Below are 24890 nucleotides of genomic sequence, written 5' to 3' on the forward strand. Positions count from 1 at the left end.
GCATGTATGATTCGCGAGTGGGGTAATTCCTTAAATTTATATTTGACCGCGTCGCATATATGATTCACGAGCGGAAAAAATAGATGCATCTATGGTTCACGCCGTTCAACCCTCGGCAGTGCACAGTTTATATTTATATTGGATCGGGCCGGACATTCTCGTTGGTATTGTGTGTGACAGTAGAACTGAAAGTTTCTTTCATAATTAATATGGATTCATTGTCTGTGTGATCATATGTTTTAAAGGAAGCAAGTGATTAAGTTCTTAAATATGGTGATTTCTTGACCAATTAAATTCTTGTTCTAAGTCTTGTTGTTGTATACCATGCTCAATTAGAATCTCATATTATCATGTTATTGACCCTAGTAAGTGTCGAAGTCGACCCTTCATCACTACGTCGAGGTTAGGTGGGATACTTACTGGGTACATGTTGTTTTATGTACTCACGCTACACTTCTGTACTTAATTATACGGGATCTGAGGCAGGTGCATCTGGTTACCAGTCTGGTGCGCAGTTTTGATCCCCATCTCGAGACTTCACGGTGAGCTGTCTTCCGAGCCGTCCTGCAGCAGCTGGGATCTCTCTTATGCTCTATTGTTCTGTCTATTTACTTTCAGACAGTAGGATAGTACTCTTTTGTATATTCTACTAAATTGCTCACATACTTGTGACACCAGGTCTTGGCACGTACTCTAGTAGACTTATGATTTTGGATTTGTTTACTTGATTTTGATTAGTACTTGTAATTCCCGTTTAATTATGTCACATTTGCAAATTTCTAAATCTTTTCAACAAATAAGAAAATGTATCCACTTAGTAAATTTATTTAAACGGGAAACCACAATTTTGATTAGTGTCGGCTTGCCTGACAATGGTGTTGGGCGCCATCACAGCCTAAATTGGAATTGGGTCGTGACATTAGGGTTATACTAGTTGATGCTCACAGTTTCGTATATTATTATCGCCTTTCATTTCTTTTATAAACTACAAATGTTGTACGTTCCCGTAGATTTAGACGTGTAAATCTCTTTCCTTATTAAAATCTATGATTTCGAAAGTAATAAAATGAGTAATTAAATTAATAAACCACTGTTGACTTGCCTGACGGTGGCGTTAGGCGCCATCACGACCTATAGTAGATTTTGGGTCATGACAAGGGTCCACATTCGTCTTCTATGGAAATGTACTCTTCCTTCTGTAGAACCATTAGATCTTCATCAGTTGATGAATCTCCGAAATTACTATCTTGGTCAGTATTATCAGGAGAGGAATTTAAAAGAATCTTATACAAAGAATCTTTAATACTATCATCAATATCAAGATTTTTAATCTTATCTTTGACTTTGCAATCTCTAGCATAATGGCCTACTCTGTCACATTTGTAATACTAGATAGTCTTGCCCATGCTTCACATGGGCCCAACAATTTGCAGTCTAAAGTGTTTTCATTTGCAACAAAAGATTATAACCAGATGATCTTTGCTTATGCTCCAACAATTTAGCGTTTGCAACCTCGAAGCATTGGAATAATTGAGGCAAAATAGCACGAGTGTTTGGCCTTAATATACTGAACCATAAATGTAAACCAATAACGGCAAATATTAGACAAAAGAGGATACAACATGATTTGTTTTATCAATCGAATCATGTCTACATAAAAATTGCTCTAGCTTTGAATAATAAAGCTATTATGTTCTGTTTCCCAAGAACTCAAAATGCATCTCTCCTCTCAACGGCCCTGCCTCAACTTCCGAGCACATTTGCACCCAATGTAAATTAAAATCCCCATTACACCCATTTATATGTACTGATTTTTCATTTCATGCACAAAGTTTTCTGAACTTACATAAAATGTTGTCACAACACCAGCATATAGACTTCCCACACTTCGCACCAATTTCAGCTTTGTGCTAAACCAACCACATCTATAGCTCTGCTTAGTGATATATCCACAATCTATATACCAAGAACGTGAATATTCAAATGTTAAGAAAAGAAAAGGAATGCAAGAAAAAAAAAAGGAATTTGGGTTTTAATCACCTAATACTTGGTCTAAGGTGAGATAGCAGACACATCCATCTTGAGAAGTCTTGAAATGAGTACCAGGAAAACTTTTACTGAAGTTGTTTTCACTTCCGATGAGAGGGATGAGAGGGCACCTACAGGACAATAGCTAATTCCACACAGAAACTTCAATTGAAGAGCATTATGTTTACCCAGTCCCTATCAATAGATGAGCATATAGAAAGAATCAGGATATTGGAGAGTTCAGTCAGATTATATTATAACACTCTTACTTGCTAATGTCATCAAGGTGGTCATCGAGATCCAAACATCCTTCAATTTGCCTGATGACATGTAATGTATAAGGGCTATATTTGCTGATGGTTATATGGTCTAAAGCAACACCTTAGTTTTAACAAAATCGTGTGTCCAAGGGAATAACAGAGAAACATTCCTCGTGTTGGCAACTAATGAAGAAATTATAACCCCGTCAAAAGTTAGAAAGCACGAGTGTACAATTCTAATTTCTAATAGGGACACTAAAGCATGAGTATACAATTCTAACTTCTAACAGGGACACTTACGTTCATGGTTGTCTGGCTGAACTGATAGATATCTCGACTCCAAATGATAATTTATGTTGTGCCATATATGAAACTGTTTAAGTACCTCCAGCCTGGCGAGTTAGCATAATCATCTTGAGCAACAAAAACTTAGTAATCAAAATCATTACAAAATCGAATAGTGGCAAGGTACTAAAAGGACGGGTAAAAACATAGAAAAAATCAACAGTGGAGCAAATAGCACTGGAGCGATACATCAGAAGAAACATGAATGAGAAAACTCTGCTACCGATAATGAGAGCAACAAAGCAGATAATAGCAGCGCAGGGCTAACTAATAACTCTAGATATCAGAGAAGACATAATTCATTTTTTCAGACTTTCTTATTTCACGAATGTCACGACCCAAAATCTCACCCGTCGTGATGGCGCCTATCTCAATACTAGGCAAACCGACAATATCAATAAACCACATATCTTTTAAATTTGAAAACATAATGATTAAATTCAGCGGAAGAAATCTCACAAGTACAAATATACTCCCAAAACCCGGTGTCACTGAGTACATGAGCATCTAATATGAATAGAAGTCTAGAAAATACGGTCTATAATAGTCTGAGACCAAATACAGTAAATAAGGAGATAGGGAAGGAGAGACAAGGTCTACGAAACACGGCAGCTACCTCTGAATCTCCGAAAAATCAACTGCGTGAAAGAATCAAAACCCGCTATGTCCGGGAACACCTGAATCTGCACACGAAGTACAGGGTGTAGTATGAGTACAACCAACTCAGTAAGTAACAATAATAAATAAAGAACTGAAGACGAGCTACACAGTTATAGTTTATTTTCAGTAATTCCAGCAAAGAATAGACATGCTTTCCAATCCAGTAGTTTAAGTCAAATCAATTTTATACTGTTCAAGTTCATGTAATCAGGATATAAACTTCTTCAGAAAAATTTCACAACAATAACAGATAACAACTAAGTGCAACCACAAATGAAAAGTAAGTACATCCTCTCAGGGCAACAGTCACTCGACTCGTCACAACAGCTCAAACACTCAGCTCTCAACCCTCAGCACTCGCAGTCAATAGGTACCCGCGCTCACTGGGGTGTTCAGACTCCGGAGGGGCTCCTACAACCCAAGTGCTATAAGCACGGACAACTCACGTACTGCACGGACAACTCACGTGTCATAATATAAATATCTGGATCCGCACGGACAACTCACGTGCTATAGTATAATATAAGAATCCGCACGGACAACTCACGTGCTATAGTATAATATTCACAATCAGGCTCTCGGCCTCACTCAGTCATAAATCTCTTCAGTCTCTCGGACTCTCAATAATCATGAAATCCGCCCAGGCAGCAATGATATGATGCAACAAATAATGAACAATAGAGACTGAGATAAAATAACAAGTAAACTGTGACTGAGTACAAAACAACAATTTAACAGATAATTCAACATGTATACAACCTCTGTGGGTCCCTACAGTGCGAACACATAATCTAAACATGATTTACAGTCAAATTTCTACAACACATAGAGAGCATATGGCTAACAATAAGTTATTCAACTTTACAGTTTCACGAGACGGGCCAAGTCACAATCCGCTCGGTGCACGCCCACACGCTCGTCACCTAGCGTGTGCGTCACCTCCAAAATAATCGCATGACACAAAAAAATTCGGGGTTTCATGCCCTCAGGATTAGATTTAAAACTGTTACTTATCTCAATTAAAGCAAATCTCTACTCCGCAATGCCCTTGCCTCTCGAATCGCCCTCCGAGCGTCCCGAATCTAGCCACAAGCAGTACCATACCATTAATATATGCTAAATGAATCAATTCCACAAGAAAACTACTACATTAGACCCAAAACCCGAAATCGACTCAAATCCGACCCCCAGGCCCATGTCTCGAAATTCGACAAAAGTCACAAAACCCGAAAGCCCATTCACTCACGAGTTTAACCATACAAAATTCATCAAAATCCGACATCATTTGGTCCCTCAAATCCTCAATTACACTCTCCAATATCCCAAGCCCTAACCCCTTATTTCACCTCAAAAATCCTACTAATTAGGGGGGAAAACAACGGAAAAACACCATAGCTAGTGATAATAAAGCTCAAGCAACTTACCTCAGTGAATATCCTTGAAACCCTTTCAAAAATCTCCCCAAAAGCTCCAAAGTCCGAATTGAAAATGGTGGAAATGAGCAAAAATCACGAAGTCCTCAATTTATACATCTGCCCAGTGAAACCGCACCTGCGGCCCCTTTTTCCGCTTCTGCGACGCCGCAGATCGCAGGTGCGGAACTCACTTAAGATCCCAGGTTCCGCATCTGCGGACAAATCTCGCCCTTGCGAAAGCACACCTGCGCATCTCCCTCTACTTCTGCGACGCCAGCCAAATTCCTCCTCTCCGCATCTGCGCCCCAGGTCTCGCACCTGCGGGATCGCAGATGCGACAGCCTTCTCACACCTGCGCCTTCTGCCCAGCTCCTCCAATCTCGCATCTGCGATCACCCGCTCGCTTCTACGGGCTCGCACCTGCGATGAGACATCCGCAGGTGCGATTATGACAGTTGAGTTCAACTTCAGCAATTCCTCCAATTTCCAAACTTGTTCCGTTAATCACCCGGAATCACCTCGAGGCCCTCGGTACCTCAACCAAATATACCAACATAACCCACAACATCATACGAACTTAGACAAATCATCAAATCACTCAAAACAACATCAAAACATCCAATTACACTCGGATTCAAACCTAAGGACTTCTAAACTTCCGAATTCCACCAACGACGCCGAAACCCGCTAAACCACGTCCGAATGACCTCAAATTTTACACACAAGTCAAAAATAACACAACGAACCTATTCTAACTTTCGGAATTCCATTCCAACCCCGATATCAAAATTTTCACTACCGGCCAAAATCGCCAAAATTCTAACTTCCGCCAATTCAAGCCCAATTCTACCACGGGCCTCCAAATCTCATTCCGAACGCGCTACCAAGTCCAAAATCACCTAACGGAGCTAACGGAACCATCAAAATTCAAATCTGAGGTCGTTTACACATAAGTCAACGTCCGATTGACTTTTCTAACTTAAGCTTCTACTTTAGAGACTAAGTGTCTCGATTCACTCCGAAATCACTCCGGACCCGAACCAACTAACCTGGTATAACACAATATAGCTGATGGACTCAAAAAGAAGCAGAAATGGGAAAAATGGGGCTATAACTCCCAAAACGACCGGTCGGGTCGTTACATCCTCCCCCACTTAAACACATGTTCGCCCTCGAACGTGCCAGGAGTTGTTTCCAAGCCATCAAATCACTATTCCATCTTACCATGCACGTAGCCAGGGGTGATCAACACGTCACCCTATTCTATATAGGTCTGACCCCACAACTTAACAAGAAAAATCATTAATTTAACCTTAGCCCAAATACCTTGAGCCAAATTTCTAACATCCAAAATTCTTTTTAAGACCCAAATCTCACATCTACACACTGCATAATTCTGAATGAGCTGCATCGAGCCATAACTATAACCACAGATATAATCAACTAACATATTACCCAACTCGCATGCTCATGGCACCATTCCTGATCACAGTAACTACTCCAAAACCAACCAAGTACTAGTATTAAACCCCATATCGAACCAAACCTCGTTCCAAAACCTTCGTACACTGCTAATAATAAAAGAAACATGCAGAAATCTCATGACCCCCTTATCAGAGCAACAAGTCATGGAGCTCTCTCGCCCCTACCAGAACCATAATCACTCTTTAAGCCGACTTTCGATATTATTCTCTCGAATATACCATAATCAAAACTGATAGTACCCACTCTAGGTCCAATGACCCTATATTATGAAACACAACCATCCTACAGACATGCCACACCAATATAACTCAGAGCCACAAACTGTGTCATCCGTGCGCCAATACGCAACAATTCAAATGTATTCAGTCATGGAAAAATGACTCCAATGAGAGAACTGCCCCGCCGAATTAACAAGTACCGCCACAAAGAAATGATGAAAATTCATCACACACCGTAGGACCATCACACGATTCTAACGCAAGATTCATACCTTAACATAACTCCGCTGCAATGCGTGACCCCATCCAAATGTTGGTCCATATTATCTACCTCGAGCCACCCTGCTCAAAATCAATAAGGACAGAGAGGCAAATGACAAAATGCCACATAAAACCTGAAAGAACATAACCAATACGCAATCGATCATGCAATACCCAAATACTCATCTCGCTCAAATTCTGCCATAAGGCCCCCAATAAATCTGCACCATGTGTGTATATAACCAATGATACAAAACTTCTCGTAGCATAGAAGAATAACTCACAGATCATTTCAGACCACGAATAAGTTCAACATCAACCGAATGGCACATCACTCAACAATAGCAGTAGGGAGCCAACCAGACAGACTCGGTGTAGAATACACATCCTAATCGGGCATACCAATGGACCCCAAATCATCTCTAGTCAACCACAAATAGATAAATAATCCTTTGGAAGCCAACAATGACTGAATCATAACAAATACTATCATCTGGCTAGCTTCGGGCATGACTTCACAGTCCACAACCATGAAACAATCTGCTCCTGAGGACTCCCAGTCTCCAAATCCATAGAACACATGAATCACCATATCTAATCCCAACTCCACTACTGAATGTCTAACACATCTTTCATACACGATCATCCCACGAGAAATACTTCTATAATTCTCCCGTGCCAATAGAAAAATTTGAATATCAGCAGTCGATCAACCAAGAGAGTGCCACAATACCAATGAAGTATCGATGAATCAAAACATATTGACCCTTATGAAATGTATACTCTCATCCGGCCATATCGATTAATAATATCATTTACCTAACCATCTAAAACCGTCCATGCTGCCTACGAATTTATATCTTTCCCTTCAAAACTGAACTGTGACCTTGCACCTGCAAATCTCAATCCCACACAATACATCGCGTCTACCATGCCATCCTGTGAACAGTACAAGAATCTCATAATCACTTTGAGTCACAAGCAGAACACATACCCGATCAATCAGAAACCTTCCATTTGATCTCCTCCCGGAGAAAATCCCAGTACGCAACATATTCCTCACGCCGGCAGGAAATATACTCCTCGAACCGTGGTAAAAACTATTGAGAACTCTTCGAAACCCATTTGCACACAACCAAGCTATTATAACCGAATCTCTCTAACTCAACCCAGCCACGCAGGTCGCCAAATCCAAGAGTATTGCCACAATGCACCTGTAGAAAACCCCCACATCATAAGCACCCAAAAGAACCGATCATATCTATTACCATGTTGTCATATTTCTTCGAGTACCTTCCGAATCTATCTTCAGATTGATACTTCTCCTTGGTAAATTGCCACGATCTTTAGCCACAACTCACCCCACAAACCTTAGCATAGAACCACAACGCCCTACTGCCCTTAAGCAGTTGTATTCTTCTTAAGCACCTTCATAAATACCCCAACTGTAACACTCACTCTGAAAATACCTTATGTGAATTTAAAATTGTTCTTCTGACCTTCCTTATACTAAAGTATAGAATCCATAGTCATACAGAATTTCCGTAAGTCCAGGCACCATCAAATACAAATCTCAGATTTTATCCATGCACAAGTCCGGCAAAATTCTCAATTGCTATATATAAATCTTGAATCCATTAGAACCTTCTAAAGAGTCCTCCACTCTGCTCAAATTTAAATTGCACTGCGCGAACGGGCCGAAAGACACGTGCTCCCTTAGCTTGCCCACACCTAAAGAAGTAACCCTGCCTTAACGTCACCAATCAAATTCATACTTCGTGCGTACTACATCCAACAATAACAACTCGATCATCCCATGATTTTCATATACTCATAAAGTGCAATATAACCTGCATTCAGAAATTTACTTACCCGAGTCATCCTCAATCTGCACCTCTGTAAGTCATAACTAAACCACAAGTATGCCTCAGACCAAAACTAAAATTTAACACATAACCATGAAATCAAATTGTCAATAACAGGCTCCCCCACTTAGCCTTAAGCTGCCATTATATAAAATTAGAACCCGCAAGGATTTCGCTTTCTCAATTACCAAGATCTCGCACCGTTAACCCGCTAGACTTTTTGAAGTTTTTTGTTAAGCTTTTCATGAACATTCTGAATCACCAGCCACAATCACACACTCGACCTCTTACCGGTTAGCAAGTAATATTCCTCGCAGAAGCTTCATCAACATCACGCCACCACTAACTGCTCACAGGAGATAACCCATCTGTGAAATTCCTTACCGACATCTTCAAACGACGCTGCACTGGGTGCAACAACTACGTAATCAGTAAATTCTCCTGAGCTCATGCTCGCCCACCATTTGTATAAGTCTGCACTTCACCTATTGACATCAACTGAAAGTTCAATACTACCTTCCAAACTCAAGTCATATTACGCCTGAAACGATAATCAGATCTTCACATCTCTCTTTATTTCAAACAAACTCCTTTCTGCCATATTTAATCTTTCTCCGTACAGTAAACATCACTCCAAATAAAGTCTGTAGGCTAAATCACAGTCTATCACGATTCCAAACCGTTCTACACTTTCACAAGGCACGCGACTACCCTACCACAGAATCTTTATGCTAATCTGCCACTCTTACTTTGATTAAATTATCTCCTTTAAGCAACTTCTCAACCTCTACTTCTCCTACTTGACCTGCTAGTACATTAACCACCGCGAAACACTTCCCGTCATGTCTTCCCTCATACTTTGCTGCCCAACTGTTGCATCAAATCAAAATGCATCTATGTCGCACCTGAACCAATAAAATGTTACCAACTCTATGCCTCTTCGAAGATCATCTTTCTCGAGCCATCAACATTAGAAATGCCCATTCACAACCACAATTACTACACAATCACTTACTCTTCTTGAGTCCAAACTCATTAACAAGACATGAGAATTTAATTTGTCCCACAATTTAACAACGTGAAAGATCCTTCAATACACTCACAACTCGAGACTATACGTCAAATCAAGACAGAAATCAAGTACCCAATAGCAAACTCTTGAGTCATAAGCAAACTTTATTCGTCACATTCAACCCATCTGAACACATCCAGCAGTCACATCATGCTTACCATAAAGCCATTCAATCGCTCATCGAGCCACAAATCCTACTCGTGGGGATATTACCGGATATAGGGGTCCATATGCACAAGTTCTCACAACTGAAACTACCGAGCCTAAGTTGCGGCCTATCCCCGGCCTCAAGTCCTCCAGACTGGCCCATCACCAAAACACATAATACACCTCTTGAACCTCGTTCATAGAATCACAAGTCAACGATGCACAACTGATACCGAGCGCTCATATGCGCATACGAAATGCATGGAAGGAATTCAAATAGTTATGTTTCAAGCTGAATCAATTCCGCACAATATAATACAAGAAAGTGAAATTTTCTTAAGAGTTTGGCAGCCTCTCGAAGATAAGTACAGACGTCTCCGTACCGATTCACAAGACTCTACTAAACCTGCTCATGACTCGTGAGACCTATGTTACCTAGAGCTCTGATACCAACTTGTCACGACCCAAAATCCCACCCGTCGTGATGGCGCCTATCTCAATACTAAGCAAGCCGACAATCTCAATAAACCACATATCTTTTAAATTTGAAAATATAATGATTAAATTCAGCGGAAAAAATCTCACAAGTACAAATATAAATACTCCCAAACTCCGGTGTCACTGAGTACATGAGCATCTAATATGAATACAAGTCTGGAAAATACGGTCTATAATAGTCTGAGACCAAATACAGTAAATAAGGAGATACGGAAGGAGAGACAAGGTGTGCGAAACACGGCAACTACCTCTGAATCTCCGAAAAATCAACTGCGCGAAAGAATCAACACCCGCTATGTCCGGAAACACATGGATCTGCACACGAAGTGCAGGGTGTAGTATGAGTACAACCAACTCAACAAGTAACAATAATAAATAAAGTACTTAAGATAGTGACGAGCTACACAGTTATAGTTCATTTTCAGTAATTCCAACAAAGAATAGACATGCTTTCCAATCCAGCAGTTTAAGTCAAATCAATTTTATACAGTTCAAGTTCATGTAATCCGGATATAAACTCCTTCAGAAAAATTTCACAACAATAACAGATAGCAACTAAGTGCAACCACAGATGAAAAGCAAGTACAGCCTCTCAGGGCAACAGTCACTCAACTCGTCACAATAGCTCAAACACTGAGCTCTCAACCCTCAGCACTCCCACTCAATGGGTACCCGCGCTCACTGGGGTGTTCAGACTCCGGAGGGGCTCCTACAACCCAAGTGCTATAAGCACGGACAACTCACGTGCCATAGTATAAATATCTGGGACAACTCACGTACTATAGTATAATATAAGGATCCGCACGGACAACTCATGTGCTATAGTATAATATCTCACAAATAGGCCCTCGGCCTCACTCAGTCATAAATCTCTCCAGTCTCTCAGGCTCTCAATAATCATGAAATCAGCCCAGGCAGCAATGATATGATGCATCAAATAATGAACAATAAAGACTGAGATAAAATAATAAGTAAACTGTGACCGAGTACAAAACAATAATTTAGCAGATAATTCAACATGTACACGACCTCTATGGGTCCCTACAATGCCAACACATAATCTAAACATGATTTAAAGTCAAATTTCTACAACACATAGAGAGCATATGGCTAACAACAAGTTATTCAACTTTACAATTTAACGGGACGGGCCAAGTTACAATCTCCTCGGTGCACGCCCACACGCCCGTCACCTAGCGTGTGCGTCACCTCCAAAATAATCGCATGACACAAAAAATCCGGGGTTTCATACCCTCAGGATCGGATTTAAAATTGTTACTTAACTCAATCCAAGCAAATCTCTACTCCGCAATGCCATTGCCTCTCGAATCGGCCTCCGAGCATCCCGAATCTAGCCACAGGCAGTACCATAACATTAATATATGCTAAAGGAATCAATTCCACAAGAAAACTACTAAATTAGACCCAAAATCCGAAATCGACTCAAATTCGACCCCCGGGCCCACGTCTCGAAATCCGACAAAAGTCACAAAACCCAAAAGCCCATTCACTCACGAGTCTAACAATACGAAATTCATCAAAATCCGACATCATTTGGTCCCTCAAATCCTCAATTATACTCTCGAAAATCCCAAGCCCTAACCCCTTATTTCACTTCAAAAATCCTACTAATTAACCCCTTATTTCACTTCAAAAATCCTACTAATTAGCTGGGAAAACAACGGAAAAATACCATAGCTAGTGATAATAAAGCTCAAGCAACTTACCTCAGTGAATATCCTTGAAACCCCTTCAAAAATCTCCCCAAAAGCTCCAAAGTCCGAATTGAAAATGGTGGAAATGAGCAAAAATCACGAAGTCCTCAATTTATACATCTGCCCAGTGAAACCGCACCTGCGGCCCCTTTTTCCGCTTCTGCGACGCCATACCTGCGGAATTTCCATCGCAGGTGCGGAACTCACTTAAGATCCCAGGTTCCGCATCTGCGGCCAAATCTCGCACCTGCGAAAGCGCACCTGCGCATCTCCCTCTGCTTCTGCGACGCCAACCAAATTCCTCCTCTCCGCATCTGAGCCCCAGGTCTTGCACCTGCGGGATCGCAGATGCGACAGACTTCTCGCACCTGCGACTTCTGCCCAGCTCCTCCAATCTCGCATCTGCGATCACCTGCTCGCTTCTGCGGGCTCGCACCTGCGATGAGACATCCGCAGGTGCGATTATGACAGCTTAGTTCAACTTGTTCCGTTAATCACCCTGAATCACCCCGAGGCCCTCGGGACCTCAACCAAACATACCAACATAACCCACAATATCATACGAACTTAGACAAATCATCAAATCACTCAAAACAACAGCCAAACACCCAATTACACTCGGATTCAAGCCTAAGGACTTCTAAACTTTCGAATTCCACCAACGATGCCGAAACCCGCTAAACCATGTTTGCATGACCTCAAATTTTACACACAACTCATAAATAATACAACGAACCTATTCCAACTTCCGAAATTCTATTCCGACCCCAATATCAAAATTTCCACTAACCGACCAAAATCGCCAAAATTCGAACTTCCGCCAATTCAAGCCTAATAGTACCACAGGCCTCAAAATCTCATTCCGAACGCGCTCCCAAGTCCAAAATCGCCTAACGAAGCTAACGGAATCATCAAAATTCAAATCCGACGTCGTTTACACATAAGTCAATGTCCGGTTGACTTTTCCAACTTAAGCTTCTACTTTAGAGTCTAAGTGTCTTGATTCACTCCGAAACCACTCCGGACCCGAACCAACTAACCCAGTATAACACAATATAGCTGAAGGACTCAAAAAGAAACAGAAATGGGGAAAACGGGGCTAAACTCCGAAAACGACCGGCCGGGTCGTTACAATGAACAACCAAATTAAAAAGCTATGTTCTTCACTAACAAAGAATCAAACTTTTAATTTCATTTAAAAGAACCAAGTAGTCTTCTGCAGAGGAAATCATTGAAATGACCAAAATCATAGTTCTTTCAGTTGTTGCTCCTTAGAGTTCTTAGTTGAGTACTTTTGCTACAAACATCACAAGTTCTCCATCAAATAGTGCATCTAAACCGTTAACATTAATAATTATTGAAACAGAAAGTGCGAAAATAAGTACAAATGACTTTAGAATTACCATGTTAAATTATTTGGCTAAGTTTCTGTAATTCTGCAAGTTCTTCAAAGAAAAGATGTATTTTATTAGTGCACTTGCTGAACTACAAGTAAATTATTTAAAACATTCTGGCGAACCCTTTTTATTCTAAAACTTCATTGACAAAAACAAAAATCTTTTCAAAAGTAGAATTATCATTATCATTATGCTGTGAGGTTTCAAAGTGTAAAACTTCAGTGTTACATATATCAAACACAGTAGAAAACCAAAAGGAAAATATGGAATTGAATTAGTATAAGTCGAAAAAATAGACATAACCTTTTTGCAATACTAGTAGAAATATTTCTAAATAAGCACTTCACAGGAAGTAAAAGGAGAAAACGCCGTTGGTAGCTTTGAGTAATTCCAAACATTGAATGTTTGGCATGTTTCCCAAAAAACAAATTAAATTATATTATGAAAAATTACAGTAAGCAGATATGATCACTGCAAAAGGCCATCGAGACAGGCAGAACACACAGATCAAATCTCAAAAGTAGAACCAGAAGATAGATTAAGAAAGAGGATGAAAGTGGGAATGAACTGGGAGAGAGTTTCTTGCGTTGTAACACAAATAGCAATACTTTCAACACCTGTTTGAGTTACTCTCTAATATCGTAGTAGTAAAACTGATCAAATCAATAAAATATACTGGGATATTCAATAGAAAATTAAGAAATGCAATAGAGACAGAAAAAGAAGTTACCATATAGGAACTCGGTTAGTTTCACGGTACTTCTAGTATGATGTCAACCAAAAACTTTTTTATATCAATGATCCCAATCCCAAAAAAAGGCTTTTAACAATAGGCAGGAAAACCTTCTTTTATCCTTGAAGTTGATATTGATATAATTCTGAGTTTACATAGTGTCCTCTATTTTTCTATTTGTTTTTACTGGGAAGAAGATTACCTTTGAGTTCACTTCTTTTTAGTACACAAAGAGATTAAGGCATGCTTTTATTTTAGTAAAAGCACAACATAAAAGCGGAAAATTTTTTAAACCCATGTAATTACCTTGACAGAGTACAAGCGCAACTGGCAGAAGACGACGTTACCAATGTTGCAAAAAGATGACCAAATAAGTCCACCTAAACCTTGGCCCTCATTTGAATAGGATAAAAATTCAACACATATTTAGATCAAACCAATAAATAAGATTATAATCACAACTAACAAACCTTGATTGTAAGAGAATTTAAGAAAATAATTTAGTTTCTCAGCAAACCTGAGATAAACGCAATCCACTGGACATAACCTCTACCCCATCGTAAGTTATCATCAGATGCGTTGAAATTCTTTGGCCTTTAGCTCGTCTCTGAAAATTTAGCTTCGACAAACACGCAAATATTATATAAATTACAAAATAAGGTAGCTAAACCCAAAGGAAAAGTGACCAAAAAATGCAAAGCAAAAGGATAAACATAAAGCTGAAGCGGTGATTATTAGTAGAGGTAGCTGCCAATTATCGTGAAATTCTTTTTGAAACACCAATGTCTTTGGCAAGCAGAGATGTCAAGAAATAGCCGCCTGTCTAACCTGTTAACTTGCACTTCTAATATAGTTTAGTGGGTAATTTCCCGTGTATAGCCCGGGCACAATGATGTAGTTAGTACAACATAATTTTTAGGGTATTTATTGATGCTCAATAATAAAACTTCAGCCAAGCAAAATCTCTTATATTGCCAATATTTTAGCAGTAATGAATTGTGTTTAAAATCTATTGTAAACAGCTACACTTCAACATTCGACAGGTTTAGGTAAAACAAAAATCAACATGAACCCAGCCCTACTACTCATAATATCCATTAAAAAATCAAATATTGATTAACAGACCAAAATCAACAGACGCTAAAACAATTTTCAACCAAAATAATCATAAGGACTGCAAATGAAACGCCGAAGGTCTTACAGTGAAAATGAGTTAACTTTGGGCCCTTAGCTACAGGAATGACGATCCTCTTTCTAGACTATTGAGGACGAAGAAGATAAAACTCCAAATTTTATCAATTTCTGAAATTCACAAACCCTAGCACGATCTACCAATTTTTCCCAAAAAGAATCCTAATTTTACAATATCCCTTCCCATGAATTCTTCATTACTGTTAGATATTGAGTTAAAATTTGGGATTTACTCTGTTGTCAGTAAAATTCTTAACTTTCTATCTACAAATTTAAGAATTAGTCCGAAATCGTGTTACACTTATCAATTGACCTGAAATTCCTTGCTTTCGGCGTTCAGTGCTCTGCTGGGTTCTTTGATTTCACTACTTTCTACGAGGAAAATCCATTGCTACACAAAACTATGAGAAGGAAGAATATTTCTTAGCAGAGGGTGTATAATTTTTGACGTAGATTATCATTTATCACCAAAGTTAACTCCCAGCTGTCAAAAGTTAAGTCCAGGTGTTGTGTTGTTAATACAGTGAGTCACACTGATAGGATGCAAAACATGTAAATTTTAGAGCTGTAAAGTGGGCTTTGAACATGCCTCAAAAGGTTGATTTATTTACTAAATTCTTCGATGGTAACAAATGTAATAATACTGAAAACTAAGGGTAAAAATATAAAAGTTAACGCTGGCATGTCGGCGGAGTCCTGTCAGCTTCACCTAGTGCACTCCCACTTCTAATATAGTAGAAAAGTATTAGGCTTATTGTATTTTATAAAATCTTTTCTATACTTATAAGCCTTTCTTCTCTTTTCCTTTCGCTCAAAATTTTATATTGGATAGCTTCGACGGAGGTACAGGGAACCTTTTACAGACACTAGCTCTGTCAAGTTACAGTTCTGTCAAGCAAATCTTAAACCACGGTCCTCTTTTTAACCCTTCAACACGCCTACCTAGCTAATACAGGTTCTCGAGGACCACCGGTTATGCTGCCATAACCAGGGCTTACTGCCTAGACTGTAAACTGCCTAGACTCTATAGTCTCAACCTTAGAACCGTCGGGGGATACAGTATAAAATTAATAACAAAACATGTTTTAAGAATAGTCTAGTACGCATAAGTTCAACATAACACTATTTAGCCTATCATTTTAGGCTAAATGAATATCTAAATTATAAAATAAAAATAATAAATTAAATACCTTTAACTGCCGAATTGTGGCCAAATGATCTTTTCTGATTTTTTATTCCAAAATAAAATTTATACAGAATAGTGTTCTTTACAAAGGAATGCTTAGGAAGAGAGAGAAGCTAGAAAACCTAAACACGGAGGTGTTGGCCGAGGCATGCCTTCACCTTAAAAATTGAGATCCTTATATAGTGGATCTATCTCTAAACGGACAAAAACTTAATAGTAAAATGGCCGACAAAATAATTACATCATGGCCGACAAGATAAAAAGGAAAAAGTAATAAAACAAACAACTTTATAAAGTTGATTCTTCCTTATCAGTAGGTCCGACCGCTTTATCAAAGTCTTTTGTCTCTATTACTCTAATAATTCTGAGAGATGGGGTCTTATGTCTTTAAACTTTTTCTTTTCCTTTATTCTTGTTCTTGGAAGATTCTTCCACGATTTTTTTGAATTGGTCAAATTGTTGTAAATACTTTTCAATTTCTTTGGTGGCTTCCATGTCTTGAGATTATCCTACTATGACAGTTTCTTCTTCCATGGTATGACTTGTTGATGTCATGGAAATATCACCTGGTATCTCTATGTCCATATTTTTTATTATATCTCTCTTTACTTCCTCCATATATGAAGCCAATATTTCTGATTTAGACATAGTCATTTTCTTCATTTGAAGCTTTCTGGTTATTTTGCTGAAAAGACTATCATCCGTTGTTTCAATTGCTGGTGCTTTCTATTTTTTATATTTACTGATAGCACTCTTTACAGCTTCAATAATTTCACTCCCATGGAGATTCCCATCTGTGTTTTTCTGGAGTAATTTATTCTAGAATTTTGTATAAAAAAATTCTCTTTAGACTGGGAAATCCATTTATATCAGTATGGACTTCTACGAACCATTTCATTATCCATGGTATAGAAAATTCTATAAAAAAAGTACATTAATGCATTTTCAAGGAAGAAAATATTACTTCTTTGTAATTTCAATATTTTTGGAGATACTTTAATACATTCAGTATATAAACTTTTATATAAATCTGGTAAAATATTCAATGAAGGACCATATAACATCCACCATTGACCGAACCAATTTGGAATTTGTTATATTAAATAATGAGAACAAATCTTTATAAACCAAGAATGTTTTTTGTTTGTATTTTCAAAACTATCAACGTAGTCCCAACAATTGAACTTTATTGGAACCTTTTGTTCTGGGTGAGTATTGTAACGACCCGACCGATTATTTTGTGATCTAGCACATCGTTCGGAGGTTTGAGGCCATGAGCATCTTTATTTTAGGTATTATGACTTGTACGTGTGATCGGAATTGAGTTTTGGGAAGTTTGCAGTCGATTTGGAAAGAAAATTCTAAATTCGAAAGCTCTAAGTTGGAGGAATTGACTAATATTTAAATTTTGAGTAAACGACCTCGGAATCGGGATATGAAGGTTCCAACATGTTCGTATGATAATTTTCGACTTGGGCGTATGCCCGGATCAGGTTTTGGATGACCCGAGAGCGTTTCAGCGCCTATTGTGAAAAGTTGGCATTTTGGAAGGATTTCATAAATTTGGGTTGAAGTGCATTTCAATGTTATCGATGTCTGTTTGGGATTCCGAGTCTGAGAATAGCTCCGTATGGTAATTTTGGTCTTAGGTGCGTATCCGGACGTTGATTTGGAGGTCCGTAGGTCATTTCGACGTCAATTAGTGAAAGCTGGAATTTTGGATGATTTTGAGAAGTTTGACCGAAAAGTGAACTTTTTGATATTAGGGTCGGATTCTGATTTCGGAAGTTGGAGTAGGTCTGTAATGTGAAATGTGACTTGTGTGCAAAATTTGAGGTCAATCCGACGTGATTTGATAGGTTTCAGCATCGAAGATAGAAGTTTGAAGTTCTAAAGTTCATTAAGATCGAATTGGGGTGTGACTCGTAATTTCGATGTTTGATGTGATTTGAGGCCTCGAGAAAGTTCGTGTCATATTTTGGGACTGGTTGATGTGATTGGACGGGATCCCGGGGGCGTCGGGTGTGTTCTGGGTGATTTTGGATCAATTTTTGGATGAAAAGTTGTTGCTGGTTCTGGGCTGCAGATCTCGCAAATGCGAGGTTTTGATCGCATTTGCGAGGATGGAGTTCGCATTTGCGAGGGTGGAAACATTTTTGAGGGGTTCGCATTTGCGAACATTTTATCGCTTTTGCGAATCTGCCCTCTTCGCATTTGCGAAGATTTTGGTCGCAAATGTGACCTTGGCAGGGGTGGCTCTCCTTCGCAATTGTGATGCTTTTGTCACCATTGCGACCATCGCATTTGCGAACCAGATGTCGCAAATGCGACGTCTGCGACTAGATCAAGGACTTTTATTTTGGGACTTAGCTCATTTCCCTCATTTCCCACCAGGACTTAGGCGATTTTTGAGAGCATCTTGAGAGGGGTTCCATCAACATCAAAGAGGTAAGTGATTCCCGTGTATTTTGAGTTAAATACTTGGATTATACATAGATTTTAACATGAAAATTTGTAGAAATTTGGAGTTTTGGTGGAAAACCTAGAAATTGGTATTTTTGGATTTTGACCACGAATTTGGGCATGAAATTGAGAATAATCTATATATTTGAGTTCGTGAGGCTATGAGAAATATTTATCTTCGAAAATTTTCGGAATCCGGGCACGTGGGCCCGAGGGTGATTTTTATCGACTTTTCAAGCGGAGTTGGAAATTATTGTAAATTAGATTATATTGAGTATTAGAGTATATATTTATGGATTTGCACATTTATTGACTAAGTTTGGAGCGATGGGCATCAGTTAAGCTGTTGGAAAGGCGTTGGAACTGGTTATGGGATTTCGGAGCGAGGTAAGTCTCTTTTCTAACTTTGTAAGAGGGAATTAACCCCGTAGGCGAATTGAATTAAAATGTGCTTCTATTTATGGGGCTACGTACGCACGAGGTGACGAGAGTCCGTATGTAGCTACTAATTATGCTATTGTCCGGGTAGTCTAGGACCCATACCATGCTATACTTACAGTGTTGTACCTTACTTGTTAATTTGATTGCTTAATCATATTGAAACTTGATAAAGGAAATGTAAAAAGTTAAACTTTATTTTCTTGACCGTTAATAAGAATTTGGTATTCCCTTGAATAATTACCCCTTAATAAATCTTGAATTGGTTGTTGTAAATGTATTTTCTCTTTTGTGGAGGGGGCCGAACGCCTCAGTAGCAGATAGATGCATCTATGGTTCGTGTCGTTTGACCCTCGGCAGTGCACAATTTAAATATTATATTGGATCGGGCCATACGACATCGGCATGATTTGCTCATGATAAATCTTTGGAACTAATAATAATTGATATTTCTTCATTGGCTTTAGATATAAATTGTTAAATGACGAAAAATAAATTTGGAAACTTTCTATTATTAAAGGAATTGTTTACTTACCTCTTGTTTATTGGATTTTCAGATGTTTTATACAATCCGTGCTTAATTATAATATCGGTATCTTATTGTTATCCCATAGTAAGTGTCGGAGTCGACCCTACGTCACTACTTCTTCGAGGTTAGACTGGATACTTACTAGGTACGCATTGATTTATGTATTCATACTTCACTTGCTGCACATTTTTGTACAGGTACATATATGTCTAGTGGCCTTGTGGGCGCAGAGGTGTGGTTAATGCGGGGATTTAGGCGAGCTGCATTCTATATTACGATCCGTAGCCAGCAAAGTCTCCATCAGAATTATTTATATCTTTCCTGTCTAATTTGTATTCCGGACAGATGCTGTATTTTATTTTACTCCCTAGTTAATACTCATGCACTTGTGACACCGGGTTTTGGGAGTGGTTATGGGTTGTTCAGTATTTTAGTTGTGAAAATATTATCATTTACTTCGTAAGTTCTATCTTTTACTATTTAATTGAAGGAAATTATGATTTCAAAAATACTAAAATGGGTAATTAAGTTAATTAATTATTGTTGGCTTGTCTGACAGCGGTGTTAGGCGCCATCACGACCTTAAATGGATTTCGGATCGTGACAATATGGTATCAGAGCACTAGGTTCACTTAGGTCTCACGAGTCATGAGCAAGTCTAGTAGAGTCTTGCGGATCGGTACTGAGACGTCTGTACTTATCTTCGAGAGGCTACAGGGCTGTTAGGAGCACTTCCTTTTCTTGATTCCTCATCGTGCGATTTGATTCCTTTGAGGCATGTGCCTTTATTTCTTTCCTACTCGATCTTATACGACGTGAAGCGGTTGTTATCAATTGGGAATCGAGGAATTTTAATGGTACTACAGATGTGGTGCAGGATGTTTCTCCCTACGTAATTGCTCGGGCTATGGTCGTCACCTTGCAAAAGGCTGTCCTGTCGTTTCAGCTCAGTATCAGTAATTCTTATGGTTTTGAGGTTGGGCACTAGTTGTTATGATGTCTATGAGTTATTATAGCACAATATTGATGTAATGATAAGATACTTGTATACGTGTTGGGGCAGTGAATGATTCGAAAGGAGGTTTTTTCTCAATGCATGATTCAAAGGTTCGGTATTTTATTTCCAGCGGAGGAAAGGCAATCAGACTATGAATGTTCAGGGTTGGGTTGATGAAGTAACGAGACTTGGTATTTTCAAGCATGGTGAAATTTTCATCTGTGATGTGGCATCGTTGTCCTTGTTGAATGTGTTAAGTTCGCTGGTGTTATGGTTTTCTTCAATTCGCCTTCGGGGCAGAGTATTGTGAATGGTGCCGGGAAAGCGGCTATTAGAGGTTGCAGTGTGTTGTGGTTCAAAATCGAATCGGTGATCCTAATGTTGATGGCTCAAGGAAGATGATCTTCAAGGAGGTTTAGAGTTGGCAGCGATCTGTTGGTTCAGGTGCTAAAGAGATGAATTTTTATTTAAGGCAACAACTGGGCAGTGAAGGATGAGGAAGGACATGTGGGAGGTGTCTTGTGGTGGTTAAACTTCTAGAACGCCAAGTGTAAGAAAACAGAAGTGAGGAAAGTTTAGCATATGGGTTCTATGAGAGGGTTTGACCAAAGTGGGAGAGTTAAAGAGTAGCATATGGGTTTTGTGGTGGGATAGCTACATGCGTTGAGGAAAGTTTAGAGTGATTTGGTATTCATGGTGGAAAGTGACAAAGTCTACAAACTTAATTTGGAATATTGGCTGCTATACAGAGAAAGGTTGGATACGACGAAAATGAGTGGCTTGATATGAAGAAGGATACAACATGACTTTGGATTGGAATGTATTGTCGCACCTTTAGTTGATGTCCATGAGGAGTGAACGGACTTGTATGGCTGGTGAATGAGCATGGGCTCAGGATGGTTCATTGGTTTCGTGGTGATTGTACTCGGTGCAGCGTTGTTGGAAGGTGTCGGCATGGACTTTCCACAGGTGGGTTATCTCCTGTGAGCCGGCTAGTGGTTGCGTGGTGTTGATGAAGCTTCTATGAAGAATTTTACTGGCTATCCAGTAAGAGGTCGAATATGTGAATGTGGCTAGTGATTCAGAATGTCCTAGTGGATTCACCTGATATCGGTGTCCCGTGTAAGAGGCTTTGTGTACTGATTTGCGAATTCTTGATTTTCTTTACAATATTAATATGGCCGGTGGTATGGAGGTGCAGACTTGTTACCTGGTGCGAAAGGTCGTGGGAGCATATCCCACGGGAAGATTGTATAAGTGTGACATGTAGTCACTTGATTGATTAAACATTGAAATCAAGTATGGAGATTTTTGTACTATCGCTAATATGAGGGTTTAGGCCTGAAAAGGCGCTATATTCAGTTGGTTGTGAATTGTGGAAGTTTGTTCCGGATTCTACGGTTGTTCTTGCGTGTCATGGGAAAAATGGTCAACGTGGATCCTTGAGGGGTTATTTGCCCAAGCATGGTATGATCAGAATCGGTTTGAGGTCCGTTGATGGGTCCAAATGTGGATGTGTACTCTACACCAGCCTGGGCATGTACATTCAGCATAGCATTCCTTATGGAGGAGTATTCGGGCGTGGGATGTTAATTTCGTCGCCAGCTATTTCATGTAATACTCTATTGTGCCATGTGGGTCGTGAGACGGCCTTATTATTTGTACAATGTGTTGAGGACCCGCGTAGCTGTGGTGTTATGTGAGCAGGATGGCTATCAAGATGCAGATCATATATCGCACCTTAGTTTTGATTGAGTTTTATAGTGTATGACGCTACCCGTCTCCCCATGATTTGTATTATGCACTTGGCGTGCTTATGATTGATATTCAGGCATTTCGTGAGTATAAGCGTTACAGCTCGATGTGTGTTTTCTTTAGATTATTATGTGTTGATCGGGTGGCACGCCGCCACGGGTATCATGGTTGGATCGGGTTGCACGCTGCAACGGTATCATGTGTGGATCGGGTTGCACGCCGCAACAGTGCGACGTTGAGTACAGTTTCCCATAGCTATTCTTGTGTGTTTTGTGTTTCATTTCTGAGGAAGGTTCATAACATCTTTTCAGTTATTAAATTAGATACGTGGGTTGAGTAGTTCATTCCAGAGTTTGTTTTCCTTATGTATCATATTCGAGTTTGCAGCTTGTTAGCACAGCATTGCATAATATGAGGCTTTTTCAGTATCTGAGGTGGCTTATTGCCTGAGCAGCTTGTACTGGGTGAAACGAGATTATTGGACCTGGGATCAGTGCGATCAGATTTATATAAGGCATATTAAAGAGTAGATATTATTATTCAGTCCAGAATGAGGTAATGGTTCTTGTCGGGAGGAGAGACTCCATAAATTGTGATTCAGCAGGTGGTTATGAATTCTACACATCTTCTCTGTCGTGGCAGTATTGCGAGAGTTAAAGCAAGGCTTAATTGATCATGAGATACATTCTGGGATTCGGGTCAATGGAAATTTTAGCTGTTGTGCTTTGGAAAAATTGCCTTGGGCAAATGAGTTATGCGGTGCATGGTAAGAATTCAGTAAGGGTATACAATCGTGTTGGTGCAGTGTGTAGTGATTGATACGGTGTTCGTATGTTGGAAACAGTCCTGGTGGAGAATTCCGTATGTTGGAATTTGACTCTAAGGCTTACTTGAGTAAATAAAGGGAAATATCTTCAGATTGGCTCGAGCTAATGCACTCAACTGAGTTGTGGGAGCACAGGTAGGTACACGAGGTGTTAAACGGTAAATTCAGACAACTCCAGAACAGTTCTTAGCACGTTCGAGGACGAACGTATGTTTAAGCGGGAGAGAATGTAACGACCCGACCGGTCGTTATGAGATCTAACGTATCATTCGGCGGTTTGAGGCCATGAGCAGCTTCATTTCAGGTATTATGACTTGTACGTGTGGTCGGAATTGAGTTTCGGGAAGTTCGGAGTCGATTTGGAAAGAAAATTCTAAATTCGGAAGCTTTAAGTTGGAGGAATTGACTAATATTTGACTTTTGAGTAAACGACCTCGGAATCAGGATTTGAAGGTTCCAACAGGTTCGTATGATGATTTTGGACTTGAGCATAAGTTCTGATCGGGTTTTGGTTGACCCGGGAGTATTTCAGCGCCTATTGTGGAAAGTTGGCATTTTGGAAGGATTTCATAAATTTGGGTTGAAGAGCATTTCAATGTTATCGATATCCGTTTGGGATTCTGAGCCTAAGAATAGCTCCATATGGTTATTTTGGTCTTAGGTGCGTGTCCAGACGTTGATTTGGAGGTCCGTAGGTCATTTCGGCGTCAATTAGCGAAAGTTGGAAATTTGGATGATTTTGAGAAGTTTAACCGGAAGTGGACTTTTTGATATCGGGGTCGGATTCCGATTCCGGAAGTTAGAGTAGGTCCGTAATGTGAAATGTGACTTTTGTGCAGAATTTGAGATCAATCGGACGTGATTTGATAGGTTTCGGCATCGAAGGTAGAAGTTTGAAGTTCTAAAGTTCATTAAAATCGAATTGGGGTGTGACTCGTGATTTCGACGTTGTTTGACTTGATTTGAGGCCTCGAGCAAGTTCGTGTCATGTTTTGGGACAGGATGATGTGATTGGACGGGGTCCCGGGGGCGTCGGGTGTATTCTGGGGTGATTTCAGATCAATTTTTGGATGAAAAGTTGTTGATGATTTTTGGGTCTAGGCTGCAGGTCTCGCAAATGCGAGGTTTTGATCGCATTTGCGAGGGTGGAGTTCACATTTGCGAGGGTGGGAAAATTTTTGAGGGGTTCGTATTTGCGAACATTTTATCGCTTTTGCTAATCTGCCCTCTTCGCATTTGCGAAGATTTTGGTCGCAAATGCGACCTTGGCAGGGGTGGCTCTCCATCGCATTTGCGATGTCTGCGACTTGAGCAAGGGTTTATATTTCGGGACTTAGCTCATTTCCCTCATTTCCCACTTGGACTTAGGTGATTTTTGAGAGCATCTTGAGAGGGGTTCCATCAAC

General features: G+C 39.7%; 1 long non-coding RNA gene across 15 annotated transcripts; it reads right to left on the minus strand.

Annotated features, from left to right (window-relative positions):
• Positions 1-1613: 1613 nt before the first annotated feature.
• LOC138908955 (uncharacterized) lies at positions 1614-16588 on the minus strand. 15 transcript variants are annotated; one of them, XR_011415408.1, is made up of 8 exons: positions 15604-15950; positions 14617-14718; positions 14406-14492; positions 10503-10569; positions 2589-3316; positions 2298-2471; positions 2041-2223; positions 1614-1956 (listed from the first exon to the last, which is right to left on the minus strand). It is a non-coding gene; the product is annotated as an uncharacterized lncRNA (long non-coding RNA). The 15 variants fall into 15 exon arrangements; XR_011415406.1 differs by having other exon boundaries at positions 14617-14706; positions 15604-15948; XR_011415407.1 differs by having other exon boundaries at positions 14406-14485; positions 15604-15948.
• Positions 16589-24890: the final 8302 nt, after the last annotated feature.

Source organism: Nicotiana tomentosiformis, chromosome 4 (genome assembly GCF_000390325.3).
Source record: "Nicotiana tomentosiformis chromosome 4, ASM39032v3, whole genome shotgun sequence".
Classification (NCBI taxonomy): domain Eukaryota; kingdom Viridiplantae; phylum Streptophyta; class Magnoliopsida; order Solanales; family Solanaceae; genus Nicotiana; species Nicotiana tomentosiformis.